Here is a 19856-nt window from a genome sequence, read left to right on the forward strand (position 1 = left end):
AAAGCGCCCAACGAACGGGTGAGTTTATACGTTCGCTAGCTATGCAGATACTGAGCCATTCTGCGCACGCGCGGCCTGTGGGTAGAGAGCATAGCGTACGGGATGTGGGTGGGTATAAGTGGGTGGTTTACTTTAATCAGTCGTAAAAATTTCCAATTTTAGGAAGATTAGAAAAAAGATTTAACAATAGTTAGGGAAATTTCGATTGACAGAAAAATTACGATAAGTCAGGAAAAATTTCTATAAGCTGGAAAATTTCCATACGAAAGGAAAATTTCTATAAACAAGGAAAATTTCTATACGTCAAAAAAATTTGTATACGTCAGGAAAATTTATATAGATAAGGAAAATTTGTATAAGTCAGGAAAATGTTTATAAGCCAGGAAAATTTCTAAACGCCAGGAAAATTTCCTTGTATTTGAGACAGGAAAATTTCCATAAGTCCGGAAAATTTCTATACGTCAGGAAAATTTCTATAAGACAGGAAAATTTCTATACGTGAGGAAAATTTCTATACGCCAGGAAAAACCCATAAGTCGGGAAAATTACGATAAGTCAGGAAAAATTGCCAAAGCCGGAAAATTTCTATACGTCAGGAAAAATTCTATAAGCCAGGAAAATTTATATATGTCGTTAAAATTTCTATAAGTCAGGAAAATTTCCAGTAGCTGGTAAATTTCTATACGCCAGGAAAATTTCTACAAACAAGGAAAATTTCTAAACGTGAGGAAAATTTCTCTTAGCCGCAAAATTATGTACTTAGATAAGGAAAATTTGTATAAGCCACGAAAATTTCTTTACGTCAGGAAAAATTCTATAAGCCAGGAAAATTTCTATACGTCGGGAAAATTTCTATAAGCCAGCAAAATTTCTATCAGTCCGGAAAATTTCTATACGTCAGGAAAAATCCATAAGTCGAGAAAATTTTCTATAAGTCAGGAAAATTTCCAAACGTCGGGAAAATTTCTATAAACTGGAAAATTTCTATAAGGAAATTTTCTATAAGCCAGAAAAATTTGCATGTCAGGAAAAATTATACATAATATACGCCAGGAAAATATTTTTACGTCAGGAAAAATTCTATAAGCCAAGAAAATTTCTATACGCGAGGAAAATTTCTCTTTGCCGCAAAAATTTCTATAAGTCAGGAAAAATCCATAAGTCGCGAAAATTTCGATAAGTCACAAAAAAATTATATTAAAGATAAATTATTATAATAAAATACGTATTTAAGGCGATAGAAACGATTCAACTATAAATTTATATTTAAACATGGTATGCTTAATAAATAACCTTATATTTCGTGTTTCTCAGAAATAATTCAGAAGAGAACTTAATACAACGGTTCCGTGAGATGGGAGAGGATACGGAAGATAGCTCTAAACCGTTGTTAGGCGATTGGGAAGGTAATACTATTATTTATTTAATTAAGTATTTAATTTGATAGATAAATAAAAAAAAAATATCAGAGATATTATGTAAAAAGCAGTTTTAATCATGTCGTGTCGTTAAGTAGTCATGTCGGTCTTATTACAACCAACTAATAGTCTGGCTAGTCGGCGAAAGTCATAATCGGCACATCACTACTATTTAAGTAATTTGCATGCCGTCGAATGCGGCTAAATAATAAACATGCTACAACAATGAATTTTAACATCTTTGTTACCATGTTTGCGTTTAAACGATTTATTTATTTGTTCAAAATGAGAATCGAATCTAGTCGATAACGGCTGCTCCCGATCATCGAGTGCGAGCGGATTGGCGCTCGCGACCGGACATGGATCAGTAAAAAAGCATACTTCAGTCATGTTATGTTGTAATAATCAGATACGTATGCGATGTGCATAACGGCGGCACTAAATGCCGATGTGCAGGCAGCGCCCGCGCCGGCCCCGCGCCGCTCCCGTTCCCACCGCACTGCACTTATCTGCATCTACATTCTTCACGATCACTCGATTCTACATTTGAAGCTTTAACTCCATCTATGTCTCATTATTCACGCGCTTCGAGTGAGTGTACAAGTCCAATTTAGTTAATAAGGAGCACGTTCACATAATGTTTCATGTATATGTGACTATTTTCCTGCAGCACCAGTTGAGCAACAGACTCGCAAAAAGCGGTACGAGCCGGCAGCGACATGCGCGTCGCGACACTCCACACAAGAAATAATTTCCTTTCCCATTGAGCAGCCCGGAGCGGGAGCCCGGATAGCTCACGTTATGGATCTGTATCGATTATTGTATCGAATTACGAGAATATAACGTAATGAATTGCTGCTATCGATGCGAGTCACGCCCCGTCCGCATTTGTTATCTATCTCGATTAGATCTTTTATTAGTCGAACATAATTAAATGGCCGTGATATAGATTGAAATGCTAATGAGACCTTTTCATATGCATTCAGATATTATACACGTGTTTTTTCACTCATAAATTCATTGTCATTAACGAGTTAATGAAATATCCACCAAAACCATTAACCACAAATATATACCAGATTGACGTATGTAACAAGAACATCTTTTAATTTAAATGTAGGTAATGCGATATAAATAGTTCTTGAACAACTATTGATATTTGATATATGTATAATGTAAGAAAAATTTATGTATCAATTATTAAGAAGTGCATGAAACGATTTCGTACCCAAAACATATTTTAATGCCGTAACATTTTTCATGTATATGGACCGTAATATTAAATAACATAAAAATCACAATAAGAATGGCACAGTGCAGGCTCGCAGTGCAGCAGCGGGAGCTGGTGCGCGGAATGCGCTCGCGGCGGCCGCAAGAACTCCATTGAGCTGGTACAGGGGCCGGCTCCACTTTTTCCGCCGCGATTTGATGGCGCATTGTATCCCCGGCCGGCCGGCCCGAACATGCCCCAGCCGCGGATATCGAGATGTTATGGATCCATCATCTATTGGCTTCCGTTCAAACACGCAAGTTTTTGCGAACTGTTAGCAGAACTCATACCTCCCGGTTATTGAATGTCCTGGCATGATAAAATGATATATATATTATGTAGGTACAAACACATTATAATATAATATGTAATATAATTATAATGTGAAAAATGAAAATGTGGCAAAAAAAAATTTCAGCAACGCAAAATGTAAGGAAATGTTTACATTGTGTGATTTCACAAAAAAATGTGTAAATTATGAAATAACGCAGAACATCACAGAGCGATGTAAAACCACCAATCGGACGCTCGAGGTATTGCATAAAGTCCACTCGAACATGTGATAAACCATCCTGAAACCTGTCTACACGTTTCTTGTAAACACTTAAATGCTCGACAATTATGTTACATCAATATAATTTCCAGTAAAGTTCGTTTTATTGTCGTCATATCAACAGGTTTGTGCACAAAGGCAGAGTTGAATGTGGCCATAGAAGTCAATCGCGGGGTTTTTGTGCCGTTCGCCGGTGGTCCCTTAATGAGCGGCAGTTCTGTTCGGCCGAGCACCTTAACGCGAGGGCGGTAAGGGCGCTATTCGCGCAGCACTCATCATCTATTCAAAGTACATGCAGTGCGCAGACGGCGTGGCGCGTGACGCTCTATGCAAACTTGCCCTTACTGCGGCGAGACAACTTCACAGTTTCATAAAAACAGATGCAATTCCTTTTTTGCTTGCGATTTAAATAAAACAGGTCCGAGCTCGCGACACTCGGACACTTGTTATAGGAAATTGTCAATGGAATCGATATCGTAGATTTGATCATTTTATGATATGAGTGGCCATTTCACGAAATGGTCGCATACTGTGGTCGCATATCATGAAATGGCCAATTTAGTTTGGCCACATCATGATGTGGTTTGGGCAGATCAATGATAAGAAATCGTTTCACGATATGGCCAATTAACGCACGGTTTTTTCATGAAATGATCAAAATTATTTGATCATATCGTAAAATAGTTACATTAATCGTTGGTAGAGGCGCTGCAAGCTCTGTGTTTATGTGATAAGATGGCGGCCGCTGGCGAAAATTAAATTATTCGCAGTTAAAAACTTCATAATTCGTTTAATAACAATATTATGAAGAAAGTCATAGCAAAGAATTTACGAAGAAGAGGTACGAGTACTATCGAAAATGTGGATATCTTATATGTATTTAAGAAAAAATGCGACTTAAATAAAATAATTTAAGAAAATACTACTATATTATTATAATTGTTTGTTTTTTAAAAAGCGATCCGCTTCTGGCACTCGCCGGCCGCTGCCGCGGCACGCTCGCTTTGCTCGCTCGGCTCGTGCGTTGTTTATCAAAGTCTAACCTAACCTAACCTAACTGTTTTCTATTGCAAAAACGATTCGCTTCTGGCACTCGCCGGCCGCTGCCGCGGCACGCTCGCTTTGCTCGCTCGGCTCGTGCGTTGTTTATCAAAGTCTAACCTAACCTAACCTAACTGTTTTCTATTGCAAAAACGATTCGCTTCTGGCATTCGCCGGCCGCTGCCGCGGCACTAACTTAAATGACATTAAACAAGTTTTTAGAATATAGTTATTCTGAAATTTTTTAATATTTTATGGACTCTTTATATTTTATACGATCTGGCCAAATGTGGATGACCAAATCGTGAAACGTTGACGATTTAACGATCTGATCAAAGTTGGCCATTTCACGATATGCGACCATTTCGTGAAATGGCCACTCATATCATGAAATGATCAAATCAACGATATGACCACGACATATACTTATTAGTAAAAAAACTGTCGTGACTTATATTGTTAACTCGGGACTGGATAAATTTGCGATCTCAGTGATTTGCTGATGTCGCAGAAAAACTTTAATATGGTACAGATTTGGTAAAAACTCACGTAAGTACATACCTCTTAAACTTACAGTTAAATCGGAAATAATAAGAACTTTACATCGACGATTGTGTCGTATCATGTAAATGTTAAAATAATTATGTAATGACGATTCGAAAGTGCTACTAAACAGTAGTCTAATTGAATAAATGAATGTTTGAGTTTGAGTTTGAGTTTGAAATAGTGTGTAGTATGTGTAGAGTTTGATGGGGGCCTACTGCAAAATATTTTAGTTAAAACCCTGGAATTTCAATTGTATGTTTAGGTAACATAAAAACCTTTTCATATGGTAAAATAAATAACTCTTACTACACTTAAATTTACCACTAGCGCGAACAACTCGCTCCAGATGCAAACTGATGTTGCGCCGAGAGATTGATTGTCAGCCACGAACGTATCTCCTTAGATAGGGAACTTTAAAACGTGCTCCTAATAAATGTATAAATAACTGGCAATGAATAGTAATTGAAAATATAAACTGTGTAATGGAAAAGTATGGCATATAATTATGTAGCATAGTACATATAAAACTGAAAAAACGAACAAAACCTTATATAGTTTTGCTGGAGAGTCATTTCTCGTATTGCCAATAGATCCAAACTGTAACGTAGATATGAAAGTGATCGCTTAAAAAATTAAACATGAAGAATTTATTTCATGGAATCAATAATTATTAGCAAAGTATCCTACAAATAGTAAACCTACATCTTTCCAAAGCAGTGCTTAGTGGAAGAGCTAGAAGCATAGAGCACTTGGCCCCGATCCGTAACGGGTCCCGTCAGCGTCAGGCCTGCGCCTCGCTGCTCGCACCGCACGACGCGCCCTCACGACGCCCCTTCATTGAGCACTCCCATTGTTGCTGTATGCAAATCTGCAATGTTCCGCCGCTCGCTGATAAACCCCGATCACTTGTGCAGTTAGATAACACGGCATTTGTGGCAATAATTAAATCAAAACCATTATCCCGCTTTTGGGCCCGCGTTGAGTCGTCGTACTTCTAATGACGTAGTTCATCAGGAATCTAAAGAGCAATATGTTTTGTTTTGTTTTTTTTAATTTTATGTTTTATTAAGAATATCACTTAACATATCACACACATAAAGTTTCATGAACTTCCTGTCTACAGCTATTAATTTAGTAATTTATTAATCACGACATAGTTTTATAGCGGTACAAGCGTATAATATAATTTTCTGTTCTCTAGCTTTCTGTTGATTTTATTCATTTATTTAATGAATATTTTAATTAGCCGATCTTTTCGTTACGATGCAGAGACAAGGTGGGATAAATATTTCCTTTCGTAGATTATTAACATTTGACGGAGACGGAGCAGATTGTTTCGAGTCCCAATCGCATCAAAATACTGAGGTAAATTTATAAAAATAAAAATTATTATTTTAAACAATTATATTTGAATACTAGCTGTTGCCCGCGACTTCGTCCGCGATTAGGTCGTTTTTCGTCATTCGTCGTTTAAAAAAAAATACGTGACACTTTATTTTGTCTGACTGTCGTGATCAGTAGTGAGACGTAATTCCCTCTCAGTGAGGGTTTCGGTCTCACGGGATAGTACAATATGCCGTTTGCGATCAGCTGTGAGATGTCATACCCTCTCAGTGAAGGTTTCGGTCTCACGGGATAGTAGGGGAGACCGGGTTTGGTTGTCTCACGGGTTGGTTGTCACAGCGGTCTTAATACAAAACTGAACTATCGAATAAGTCTGTTGACCAGCGCGCGTGGCAAGAGCGATACAGTGACAACGCTGTCACCACTTCGCGTCATACCGTCCCGATCTGCCGTGAGGGCCTCACACGTGTTTATTGTTTTCGCACAGATTTTGTATGATATGAGGACCCAATATGCTCCTCATAACATCACTTTTTGTGAACGAAACGACAGCGCGGTTTAATTCAATGCCAACACCATCATAAAAAAAGATTATTTTTAATTGTGAAAAAATATATTATGATTTACACTATTAACACTTTTAACATAAAATATAAGTCTGTGAGTGTGTAAAAATAAATCCAGCTAATTACACATCAAACTTATGTTTATAATTTGGTATACGACATGAAAATATATTAATTGTCAAGCAATAATAATACAGATAAATACTGAACATAAGCATAATAGATATTAAGTAGTATTAGTTAAAATATACTTTGACTACATTGACTGTTAGTCAGTTTATTTTTACTAACAATATGTAAATGAAGAAGAAATAATAATTACCAACGAACTAACCTTTTCTATAATACTTAACACGGCACATTTTTCAAATTATCTTGCTCAACTCTACTCAAAAATTTGAGGGTTTTGTTGGAACTTTAATATGTAAAAACTATGATATATCTAAACTACGATACAACTTGCATACGGAAATGCTCATTACAATTGTGAATCTAAAGAATAACTAACAACATACTATTCAATTTAATTGAGCTGATGAATATCTTTTGCCTGGAAGAAATCACCGTCGCCTAATAAATATAATGTGTTTTCTTATAAAACCGTTACATAATTTATTTTATCTACTTAAATAATGAAAATGATATATTTATAAAATATAAAACATATTATGTAAAATGATTAAAAATAAATAAATGAAGCAACTACGATTCAAAGAAAACATCTTTTTCAGTATGAGAATGCTCTTAGCAATCCTGGATGATGAACTGTATATCATGTACTCTGATCCCAGTACGGTCGGTACCTCGATAGCCATAACGATAAATATTATAATCAGATAACCGCAAAGTCAAAATAAAAACATTAGGTACTTGTAAAGTTGTGAGTGCAAAATTTACGTTTCATTTGGCAATAACATTTTTTTCGGTACTAAAACGTAGTAGTTTGATATGTGGTTGGCTGCCCCTCCTCTCCTTCCTGAAAAATATCCTCCAAAATTTCCCGAGACACTTCCAATGATTGAATCATGGGACGTTGGACATTAACTTCAGTCAAAAATTGACGAAGCGGATGATTACTAATTTCCACTTAATCCTCGCTGCTATTTATCATCTAATCATCAATTTTCAAGTGGTGTAGTAAAAATATCAGCATAAATCGTCCTTCAAAGGCGATATAATTTTATGAGCATTGAATCTGTTAAAAAAAAAAACAAAAGTTAACTGTAAATCTATAAAAAAGCTACTTACAAATAACATTTTATCAAAAACTACTGTTCCCAATGCACCTCAAAATAATAAAAGAATTCATTTTATTATTTCATTCTAAAAGTCTAATATAATACCAACAAAAAACATGAATTGCTATCATTATAAAAAATAAATACCTATATGTAACAACTTACCTTTTGTGGGAACGCATGATGGTGAAAATTCACAAAACACGAAGATTGCATTTGATATTTTTATTTCGCTTTCTCTGTCCCTATGTCCCTATGTCCCTTTGTATGCTTAAATCTTTAAAACTTCGCAACAGATTTTAATGCGGTTTTTTTAATAGATAGACTGATTCAAAAGGAAGGTTTTATATATAATTTATTAGGTTTTAGATAAAGCGGACGAAGCCGCGGGCGGTAAGCTAGTAAATTTATAAAACACGAAGATTTTTAAAATTGTAACTAATGAACACAATCATTAGATTAACTGTAGATAATGGTGTCTAGTTTTACTTAAAATAATAAACATCTACCCTCACTTTAAAAAAAATGTAGTATATTTATTATTTACACGAAATATATCTTATAGGGAACGGAAGATATGGGTTAAAGAGTTAAATAAATAAATAACATAATTATATTTAAATTATTAATTTTTAACATTGTGTTCAGTAGTGTTAACATGTAAATTGATTTGATTTTTACGAAATCTCATAGATGGCGCTGTTACAAAATTAACATTATACAACTTTCTTTTTAAAACTATGTTTCTCTTCCCAAGTTACTTAAATGGCATAATGTTTATAGTGTCAATCTAGATATTGTCAAACAACATTTATATATGCGTCATTTGATTATTAATTTCCAATAGTTAACGTGTGTTTGATTTTTATCATAGATGGCGCTGTTTCAAATTTGTCGTAATACTGCTAAGATTCATTTAACTGTTTCTCTGCCAAAATTACGTAAATGACGTAGTTTTTATAGTGAAAAGCTAGATATTAGCGTGGCTTACTCAAAAACAACATTTAAACATGAGTCTTTAGATTGTACGCTGTCGTAATACACGGAATACGTAAGAAAAATAAAGGTTCACAGCTCCTCCCCCGTAGGTGATAGCTTAATAATATGTAGCCTATAGCCTCACTCGTCCTGTTAGTAATATTCATGCAAAATTTGAAGTAAATCTATGCAGTACTTTTCGAGATTAGCTCGGACAAACATACAGACAAACAGACAAACAGACAAACAGACAAACAGACAAAAATTCTAAAAACTATGTTTTTGGCTTCTATATCGATTATAGATCACGGCCCAAGTATTCTTTTAAAAAAATATTCAATGTACAGTTTTGACTTTCCTACGATTTTATTATATGTATAGATATCACTCTCAAACCGCAAATTGCAAGACACTTTGAAATCATGCGGAAAATAGTTTTTGCATCTGGCCACAAATATGAGTATGATCGCCATTTGAATAGATCGTAACGAGAGGATCATTATTCTTTTTGCAATATACCATTTAGCGCGAACAATATCACCCCCCGCTGTCCCCCTCCCGCTGCCCCGCGCCACTCGCCCCTCACCCCCCGCGCCCGGATGATAACTGCACTATATTACATGATATTGGCAACATCTGTGACGTCAAATCTGTCATATATGTGGGACAGTCGGCAACATTTTGTTTATCGAGAGCTGTTTGTTACATTCGAGTTGATATTGTGATAGGATTAGATATTGTTATCGGAGTTATTGTTTAACTGAGGGTGAAATTTAAACACAATGCTGTTTAGGTAATTAAACACTTAAATGTGATAGTTATACGCGTATGGCAGATTTTTGTGATAGGAAAAAAGTTATAATGCTCTTCATGAATTTACAGTAACATACCCACTTTATTTTGTGTGTCGCTTGCTTAAATAAAATAATAAAAAAACCTTATCTTATCGGTTGTACTATTATGCATACATGCATAATTATATATTTATTTATACTTTTCATCCTAAAAGCTTGAAATAGAAATCAAGTTTGGACGTTCGACCCGTAGCGGTATCCTGACCCACAAAGAGCTGCATTACAGCTATCCGCTACGAGCAATTTAGCAAAACTGTATGAATTACAAGCCAATCGGATCGTGTGAGCGGCGCGCGAGCGCGTGACGGGCGCGACGCGGCGACGTGACGACTGCCACACGACCGGTACACGACACGTGATCGATTCCGTCGCGACGCTTTACGGGATTACCTGACTAATGAATTTTCCCGTTGCACTATCTTGTGAAATTGTGAATAATATGATTAGCTAAGAAAAAGTCAGGTGTAGTTGAAGCGCTCTTTTTTATTTCGATCTGAAATATTTGTAGATTACGACCGACGCAATAACATACATTCACTACGTACATCACCTTTGAATAATTGATTCCGTTCCTGAAGCATCACAAAAGGAGTTATTGATAAAGTTTCCATAGAATAAAATAGAGTTCTCAACCACCGCGGTTGAGAACTCTATTTTGATCAGTGGATTTATTAAATAATTTTTCCTGTAGGTACGTCAAATATGTATAATGTACGAGCTGCTTGTATAATAAACTTATATGACAACAAATTGTTGCCACGCACGATGATACATGTTTTTTGTTAAACTTTAATTTTAATTAATTTCTTATCACATCGATATTGGTAGCAACGGATCCCCAAATTTTTTAATATCGACCCATCTACCCTTTCACATAACTCATAACAAATAGTGCAAACAAATGGCTTGTAAAAAAAGCAAACATAAGGAAAAAATGACAAAGCCAGGTGCACGATAGGGGCCCGGGCGGGCTAGTTAGCATGCGTCCGCGCAGGTCGTCAGTTCCCACATAAATCTGCGCCAGCGCTCGTCTAGCTGCCGACTGCCAGCCACGAATTATAACGCGCTACTCCACATAAATAACTTATTAATGCCCGGTTCCTATATTTGAAAAACGATCCGTTTTAGTTACGAATAGTAGTATAATTAACCAAGCGTAAGCGAAAATCGTTCCTATAAAAAACGTCTCGTCAAGCAACTTACCGACGGCTTCCTACTGACGGATGGGAGGGTTACTATTAACGAACGGTAAGCATATTGTATGAAGAAGACAGTTTATCGCGTTCCTATAAATATTTTTAATGTCATTATGCTGTCAAAGTTACTATTCGTATAGCATTTTGTTTACCCGTCGATTTCGGGCGGTTAAATTCTTACTATTTCATTGTTTCCGCTTCAATATCGAAATGTGGAGTTCAGATAGTGATAGAGAAGTGTTTAATATTATATCGAATTTCGGAAGAAGATAGTGGGCGTGAAAGAGTATATATTATAGAGAAGGAGTGGATTTTTTTGCGACCCTGGATTCTCACGAATTTCAATTGAGATTTCGACTTGATAAAGAATCTGTTGAACACTTACTTCTTGAAATTTATCCAGACGTACGAATAAAAGGAGCCAGGTTAGTTTAATGGAGGCATTAATATTATACCAAACACGTCTAACCTATGTAATAACATACCTAATTTATGTTGTCATTTCAGGAATCATGGGGTATCTCCATAACATCAATTACTGTTGACGCTGAGGTTCTATGCTTTAGGCACAATATCGATATCAGTGGCAGACCTATTTCCCTTGGTCACGGCATCACGCGTGAACGGGTGGACCGATTTCGATAATTATTTTTTTATAATGTTCCTTGAAGTACGAGGATGGTTATTATGGAAAGAAAACATAAACATGTACCAAGGGCGGACCCGGGGCGGACCACTAGTATATATATATGTCTATGTTTGCAATGTAGAAATCAATTTTTTAAACATTGTATTGTAAATAATAAAAAATAAATAAAAGTACATAATATAATGGAATAAAAGTTTTATTTCTTTATTACAGTTTAATTTTACATAGTAATATGTAACTACATAATATATGCCAAAGAACTGTCCTGTGATTCTTACCCGACAACCCTCCATCGATTATCATCTTCTATATTATATTCCTTAACGCTGTAATAGGCTCTCTGAACTAAATACATTTTTTACATAAGATTTACATTTAGCACTAACAAATTCTTTTTCTACCGTGTGTCTAGATATATTGCTTAATAATATACAAAAATTAATTAGTTATTGTGTGTTCAGTATTTCAAGGGCGAAGCCGGGGCGGACCACTAGTATATATACAGGGTTACAGGTTAAGTCGACCTATTCCTGTTAAGAGCGTATAGTAGGGGTCAAAACAAACTGATTTGATCTTATAATACCATATCCAAAAGTTAGCCGTTGAAGAGTTATTGCAATTTTAATATTTTTCTTGAAAATGCCACTTTATCTTCGCATTTAGCGTTTAATTTTTTATTTTACTTATTTGGTCTGGGTTTCTTTGAGTTTTTATGTAAAGGTTGAGTTAAACAATAATTCTCAGCAATAAAAATCCATATCGCTGCAAACAATTCAAAGAAATGGCTTTTACTCTAAAAATAATAACATTAAAGTAATTTAGTTAACTCGTTTTAAAGAAAGATATTGAAAAAAATCTCTATGAAAATGTGTCTGCAGATGTTTTTAAAAACATGTGCATGTTCTTAGCTATGTAAAAAGGTATGATAACCTCAGGTAGCATTCGTAGATTCCAAGAAATCGGGGATAAACATGGGACAGTGTTAGTAAAGTACAACATCAGAATAAATTTTGTCATAATTTATTTTTCTTAAAAACTTTACAGTTCCTGCTCAACATGACTTCCTCTATTGCGAACACATATTCGAAACCTTTTCCGCAGAGTACTCTTAGTCAAGAGCCAATTAACAACTGGGGTAGTCACCCCAGTTGTTAATTGGTTCCTCATCTTATTGGCTGCATCGATAATTTTTTGTCGTAAAATATCAACAGATGGAACCGGGTTCGGCTCATTGTACACCAGACTCTTCATATGTAAAATACACTTGACTATGACTTCTAGCCGGCCATGGTATGGGCCCACCTCTTACGATACATCTGTTTGGATAGTTGATGTCTAACCATTCTCTAACACTTCTTCTGTAATGTGTAGGACAGCCATCATGTTGGAACCACACATGTCTCTTAACAAAGTCAGGCGTGTCTTCAAGTAGGTCGCTTAAATGTTGGTGCAGAGAGGTCTCATAATTTTCACCATTTAGGTTGTCCGGAAGGAAGTATGGTCCAATTAATTTATTTGAAATTATCCCCATCCACACATTAAGACTGAATCGTCTTTGTGATTTTTTTGGATTCTTCTTGTTAGGATTGCCACGTGCTTTCAGAGCCCAATAGTGAGTGTTATGGTAGTTTGTGATAACGTCCGCGTCTTGATAAAATTTGGACTCATCTAGTTGTTAATTGGCTCTTGACTAAGAGTACTCTGCGGAAAAGGTTTCGAATATGTGTTCGCAATATAGAGGAAGTCATGTTGAGCAGGAACTGTAAAGTTTTTAAGAAAAATAAATTATGACAAAATTTATTCTGATGTTGTACTTTACTAACACTGTCCCATGTTTAACCCCGATTTCTTGGAAACTACGAATGCTACCTGAGGTTATCATACCTTTTTACATAGCTAAGAACATGCACATGTTTTTAAAAACATCTGCAGACACATTTTCATAGAGATTTTTTTCAATATCTTTCTTTAAAACGAGTTAACTAAATTACTTTAATGTTATTATTTTTAGAGTAAAAGCCATTTCTTTGAATTGTTTGCAGCGATATGGATTTTTATTGCTGAGAATTATTGTTTAACTCAACCTTTACATAAAAACTCAAAGAAACCCAGACCAAATAAGTAAAATAAAAAATTAAACGCTAAATGCGAAGATAAAGTGGCATTTTCAAGAAAAATATTAAAATTGCAATAACTCTTCAACGGCTAACTTTTGGATATGGTATTATAAGATCAAAACAGTTTGTTTTGACCCCTACTATACACTCTTAACAGGAATAGGTCGACTTAACCAGTAACCCTGTATATGTATGTCTATGTTTGCAATGTAGAAATCAATTTTTTAAACATTGTATTGTAAATAATAAAAAATAAATAAAAGTACATAATAAAATGGAATAAAAGTTTTATTTCTTTATTACAGTTTAATTTTATATAATAATATGTAACTACATAATATATGCCAAAGAACTGTCCTGTGATTCTTACACGACAACCCTCCATCGATTATCATCTTCTATATTATATTCCTTAACGCTGTAATAGGCTCTCTGAACTAAATACATTTTTTACATAAGATTTACATTTAGCACTACCTAACAAATTCTTTTTCTACCGTATGTCTAGATATATTGCTTAATAATATACAAAAATTAATTAGTTATTGTGTGTTCAGTATTTCAATTATTGTGTGTTCAGTATTTCAATTATTTCTTCATAATATTTGTCCATCATCCTTATTATGTTTGAATTTTTTGGTTGAAAATAAAAAGTTTTCCTGGTAGGTATTTGACCAATTTTTGCATTAAATGTGTTGGTCAACGAAGTCCAACATTCATCCTTTAATTTATTCGTAGAAGCATTAGTCTCCTTACTGGTTATAATAATTGAGCAATCTCGTCTTTACTCATAGCCTTCTTCGATTTCTGTAACAGAAATATATGTTTGACTTTAAAAGTGTCCGAAGCAAAAAGTAAGCGGCAGACGATTTTAAAGAAGAAATATAAAGGCGTACTTACCGGCGTAATATCCATTTTTAATAAATATATAAACAGTGGTCGTTGTATTGATAATCTTTAATTATAAAACTTGACAATGAATCATCAATCAACAATGAATGACAATAATTTGACAACTGACAAGCAATGCACGCATGCGCGAGAAAAACGTTCCGTTTTTGCTTTCTGTGTAACGCATTAGGTTGTTTAGAAGGAAAATTATCACGCAGATGTCTACAAATATATAGTTCTTTAGTATTAGTTCTTTATTAATAAGAAACTTTATTCTTAAAGTTTATAATTCGGCTGTATATTTAACTTATTTTGTCCTGAATTTTGTGTTATTTTAATTTCAATTTGGCTTATAACGAAACGCACATCTGTGAGTGAAGAGGGCTCGGTATTTTTATGACCAACGGATGTCCGTCGATAGCACGTCAAGAAATAAAATTGTGGAACGGTATTAACGACTCGTAGTTAGTTCTAGAAAAACGGATAGTAGCTTTGATACTATGACGATCCGTTGAATATAGGAACCGGGCATAAGAGCCGTCATTTGTTTGTTCTACGAGTCAGCTATCACTTATTTATCGCGCTCCATTCAATCTTAAACAAACGTTACTAAGCAAGAACGGCTAAGGTTTGCCAAGAAACTCTTATAGGAATAATAGTAATAATGTTCTAATCATGGTATGAAACAGATGAAGAAAGTTAACATTAACAACTACTAACTAGTATTTTCTTTCTGCCTCCGAACCCTTTTTATTTCATGCTAAAAATGTTTCCATCATCTCATTTAGATGGAAAACAAAATGGATGGCTTACCGGATTTAGTTGTAGTAAATGTAAGTCCACAATAAAGGTACTATACAAATACGAAAAGGTAATCCACCATGCCCTGTATACGCACATCACTATAAAAATTTCGTAGAAATAACGTCAATAAATATTATGACCAGTATTTCCAATTTTCCATGAATCATATTTTTAGTTACAAGAACCTAATTCGCCCTAAAAGAACATAAAATGATCACATGTGTCCTTTCTCTACTGAAGAGAAGTTAACTTTCATAAGCTAGCTGTCACTTTATTGTCTACAATATCTTAACATGAAATGTATGGAAATAAGCAGAAATAATGACGCGGAAGATCCCACGCGGACGCCACCGCTAAACTGTGTCTGCAGAATTTATTGGCTCATAAACTGCACTACGGTCCACGGCCATAAAAATGTTATATTTCCTTCCATGTCAATGGGGCTTTTATGTCTTACATCTAATCGTAGTGAAGTAATTAATAACGATCATATTAATTCATCCAGTTATCTACGTGTTGCTCTTAGGTGTTGGTCATGGAAAAACAAGACAGTCGTAGTGGTCATAACCATTTTTTTTATCTCAGATAAGTAGTTTTTGTCGTTGTTCTTGCTAATGCATTCGACCTAATAAATGCCAAAAACAGTAATAATTTAAGTTTACGCTACAGGGAAACATCATCGTGATAAAAGTTTAGACATCGAAGCAGATAAAGCGAAAAAAAAGTAATCACCCACATTGAAGTAGGTATATTGGTATGCTTTTGGTAAATAAGGTTTATATTTGCAATGTATTAGAATATCAAAGGAGTTGAATCTTGTGTAGGAACAGAGATAATTAGCGCCACGAAGACGTTCCGAGCTATCAGGCGGTAATGAGGGCGCGTAATCAGCCCGCCCCGTCGCGGCGCGGCGATCGGCTGGAGAACTCCCCTCGCCGCACATTCATCAGAGCTCTTTGTTTATAGCTTTACTAAAATCATCCAATAACTAAATTAATCAATACACTGCACAATATCTACCTATAGCTTAATTTAATTTTTGTTAACGTATTATAATTTATAACTATGTATATAATCATTCAATGTATGCTTTGGTATTTTAACTGTTAGTACACTGAATGTGTCAATAAATGAATAAATGAAATAAATATTTAAATGAAATAGCTGATATCCCAACAGTTTTTACATATTGTACCTACAAGATTTTTTTACGTCAATACCAAAATACTATGTATTATTTATTTTATTCCAGATATAAAACGAAAAAGAATAAGAATAACATAAATAAAATATAATCTATTGACGAAGTTGTAAAGAGCGATGGTGCTCTGATAACAACCAAAAATAATAACCACAAAATTGATTAAGTATGTTAATTTGACGTCCAAGAAAAGGCAATAATCTTCGACGGTTAATTTATATCGAAGGCTCGATAAATAAAATATGTTCTCGTGAATAATGAGGCTGGAATGTATCGTGGTCCTGATTACAAAGTTCACGGAGAAGAAATAAAAACATGGAGCGCAGGTACGCGGGTTAACGCGACCGGTTCACCGCTCGCGCACACCGCGCTCTATAGTAGCGGCCAGCAACATCAGCTCGGACGATACCTCGAAGGATCTGTTATAAATATAAGCTTGACCCTTGAAGAACATTTTAATTAGGAGAAGGAGTCAGAGGGACGGGCGGGGATTATCTGGAGCTAATTCGGCGTTTGGTAAGTTGCGGCGTCCCGGCAGCGACGGTGGCGCGCGTGACGGCGTGAAGTGGAGTCGTGTCATTAGAGCTGCGGTTTCGGAATAACCACAACGATAATACCCACTGTTATCACTTATCTCATTAAAATACTATCCAATTTTTTTTGTAGCCAACGAGGCTTTTAATTCTGGAACCCTTTTTGTTACTCATGTTTTTATTACAATTACGATCTTTTAGGTTTTTTGTTATCTATTTAAGAAATTTATTTAAAAATAGCTCAGTTTCAATTGTGTGATTGCGGAGTGGCCTTCACATGAGTTATCGGGAGTGGATTTTACATGGTCAGTGTTGAAGCCGGATTTAGATTAGCGAATGATTCAATTAACAGTTCCATTTTGAAGTTATTTCGGTCGCGTATTTTTTATTTTCCTACATCATTGATTGCAACATTACAGAACAATGTTATCGAGTTATAAGTATTTTAAATTTACGCATGAGCATTGTTTTCTTATTTCTAATATTATGTACCAGACCACATAATTCAACAAAGAGCGAAGTGGAATTACAGAAAAAGTATATTATCACATCAACCGCATAGCATCAGGTGTGTGAGCAGGGAGCGCGGCTGCTGGCCGGCGCCCGCTGACGCCCGCCGCGCGCCCACCGCACGGCGCGTATATCATCTAGGTACTTCAGACGCTCTGCTTTATTTGGTTTCGCGAGAGCACTCCGTCTCGCAGCGGGCGATCAATATTACACCTTTCGTTATGAATTGACCTCACTTTAAGTATGGGGCCGTAGTGAGACAATATGAAAAATCATTCGGGTATTAACTACGTTACGGCGATTAACTCTTAGGATGTTGGATATTTTTCATTTTACATTATTGAATTATAATATTGTAAAATGAAAAATATCCAATATACTTAGAGATATATTAATGATGATTATATCTTACAGATTAATATTTTTTTACAGAAGATTGCGCGACCATAATATGACATAAACGTCTTATAAGGCTCTCCAGAGCCCAGAGGGTAATGGGGATTGCACGTCACTGCATACATCGTGCGTTGCTACACAAGTATATTAGGTACTTGCTGTGATGGTGGTAGCTGCTCGCTAAACTTGGAACCTTTACCAACCTCCCCTCTGTTTCTGGCTGTGATGGATCAGCGCCGAGCTAATGAGGCCAACCCGGCGCGGGTCGGGAGGCCCGGCGCGGCGCTAACGGTGCCGGAGATTGAGCCCCTCGCAAATTGCTGTCTGTGCATATGCATCGCAATTTGATAAATTACGCCCATGTAACGTTTGCTAATTCACTGCAGATCTGACTACTCGCAAGATTACTGAATTCCTGCAGTAATCACAAATCAGAACAAATTACGTCTGTATGGTAATCTCAAATTGTTAATGCGATTGTATTGCGTTGGTTGAATAAATTAGTCATAATGTAAATTGTAAATTTTATAAGACCAACTGACCAAACATTACAGCAATTGAATTTAAGAAAAAAATCATTAGCTTCAGTAAGTATTATGCTATGGCAAACAAGTCTAGTTTAAATAAATATTTTAATTGTTTAGTTTAGAAAATACCCAGCTACTCTCTCAATAATTTGACGTTTCAAATCTCCCAGAACTGCTCAAACCAGAAAGCAAAATATCTCGAAGATAGAATATAATATCACTAATATGAAATGATATCGCACAGCACAAACAATAGGATAGTGGCCAGCTGTGACATAACATTGCGTGGGCAGTGGGCGGCAGTCGAGTGTCGACCGATAGCCGATAGCACACTGACATAGTGGCGCGTGCGCCTTATCGCGCCACTGAGCCACGAGCCCATCCTATAACACATTTAATTTGGGAATTTTTACAATTTATTAAATATTTTAGTTCAACATTTAGAGCAAGGATATATTATTTTATAATTTGAGTCGCGTAGATAAGGCGGATTTCCCTCTTTGAGACTTCTAACCAAATTATTTACTTTAAGTACCTCTTGATAGAGTGGTGCGTAGGGTTCCTAAGGAATTCATGAGTCATGACAAATGTAGACAAATACAAACAGTTTGTCTTTTGGGTAGAAGTAGTGAAATAATAGAGGTATATTCAACTAATTTAATTTATTTTAATATATTATCATTTATATTTTATTTATTCAGCAATATAAATTAGTGTTATTAATTAAGTTCGTTGTACGAACGTAGTTTTACACAACCGATGCCAATTTCCGTTAAAATTGATGACCTATCCTAGAGCTTAACTCTGAGGGATTATCGTACCTAACATACATAGACATACGTATACACTAGACGGAAAGCTCATAATGTTTTGCAATAAAAGCGCAGTCGCTTCGTGTCCGCGCGCCGGAGCCGCGAAGCGTTAAATTACTTTATTTTACTCGATGCGGGATGCGCCCGCGCACCTGAGAGCGTGCGTATGTGTGCGTGCGTGTGCGTGTGTGTGCGTGTGTGTGTAATTACAGGCTCGCCTGTTTCAGTTAATAGGATTTGCATCTGCACGCAGGACGAACTTAGGTCTACTTCATACAGACTTTCATTGACTTTGAAATTGCTTTTATTTAAAAACGATTCGTTTCTGCAGACTAACAAAATTAAATTAGCGATATCAGCGATATAATCTTAATTAATACTAAAAAATGTGTTTAAAGTTTCTTATAACTAA

General features: G+C 35.5%; 1 long non-coding RNA gene across 1 annotated transcript; it reads left to right on the forward strand.

Annotated features, from left to right (window-relative positions):
* LOC123699686 lies at positions 1–18235 on the forward strand. The gene is made up of 3 exons (XR_006752549.1): positions 1–108; positions 1315–1406; positions 18142–18235. It is a non-coding gene; the product is annotated as an uncharacterized LOC123699686 (long non-coding RNA).
* Positions 18236–19856: the final 1621 nt, after the last annotated feature.

The sequence above is a fragment of the Colias croceus genome, chromosome 18, assembly GCF_905220415.1.
Source record: "Colias croceus chromosome 18, ilColCroc2.1".
Taxonomy (NCBI): Eukaryota; Metazoa; Arthropoda; class Insecta; order Lepidoptera; family Pieridae; genus Colias; species Colias croceus.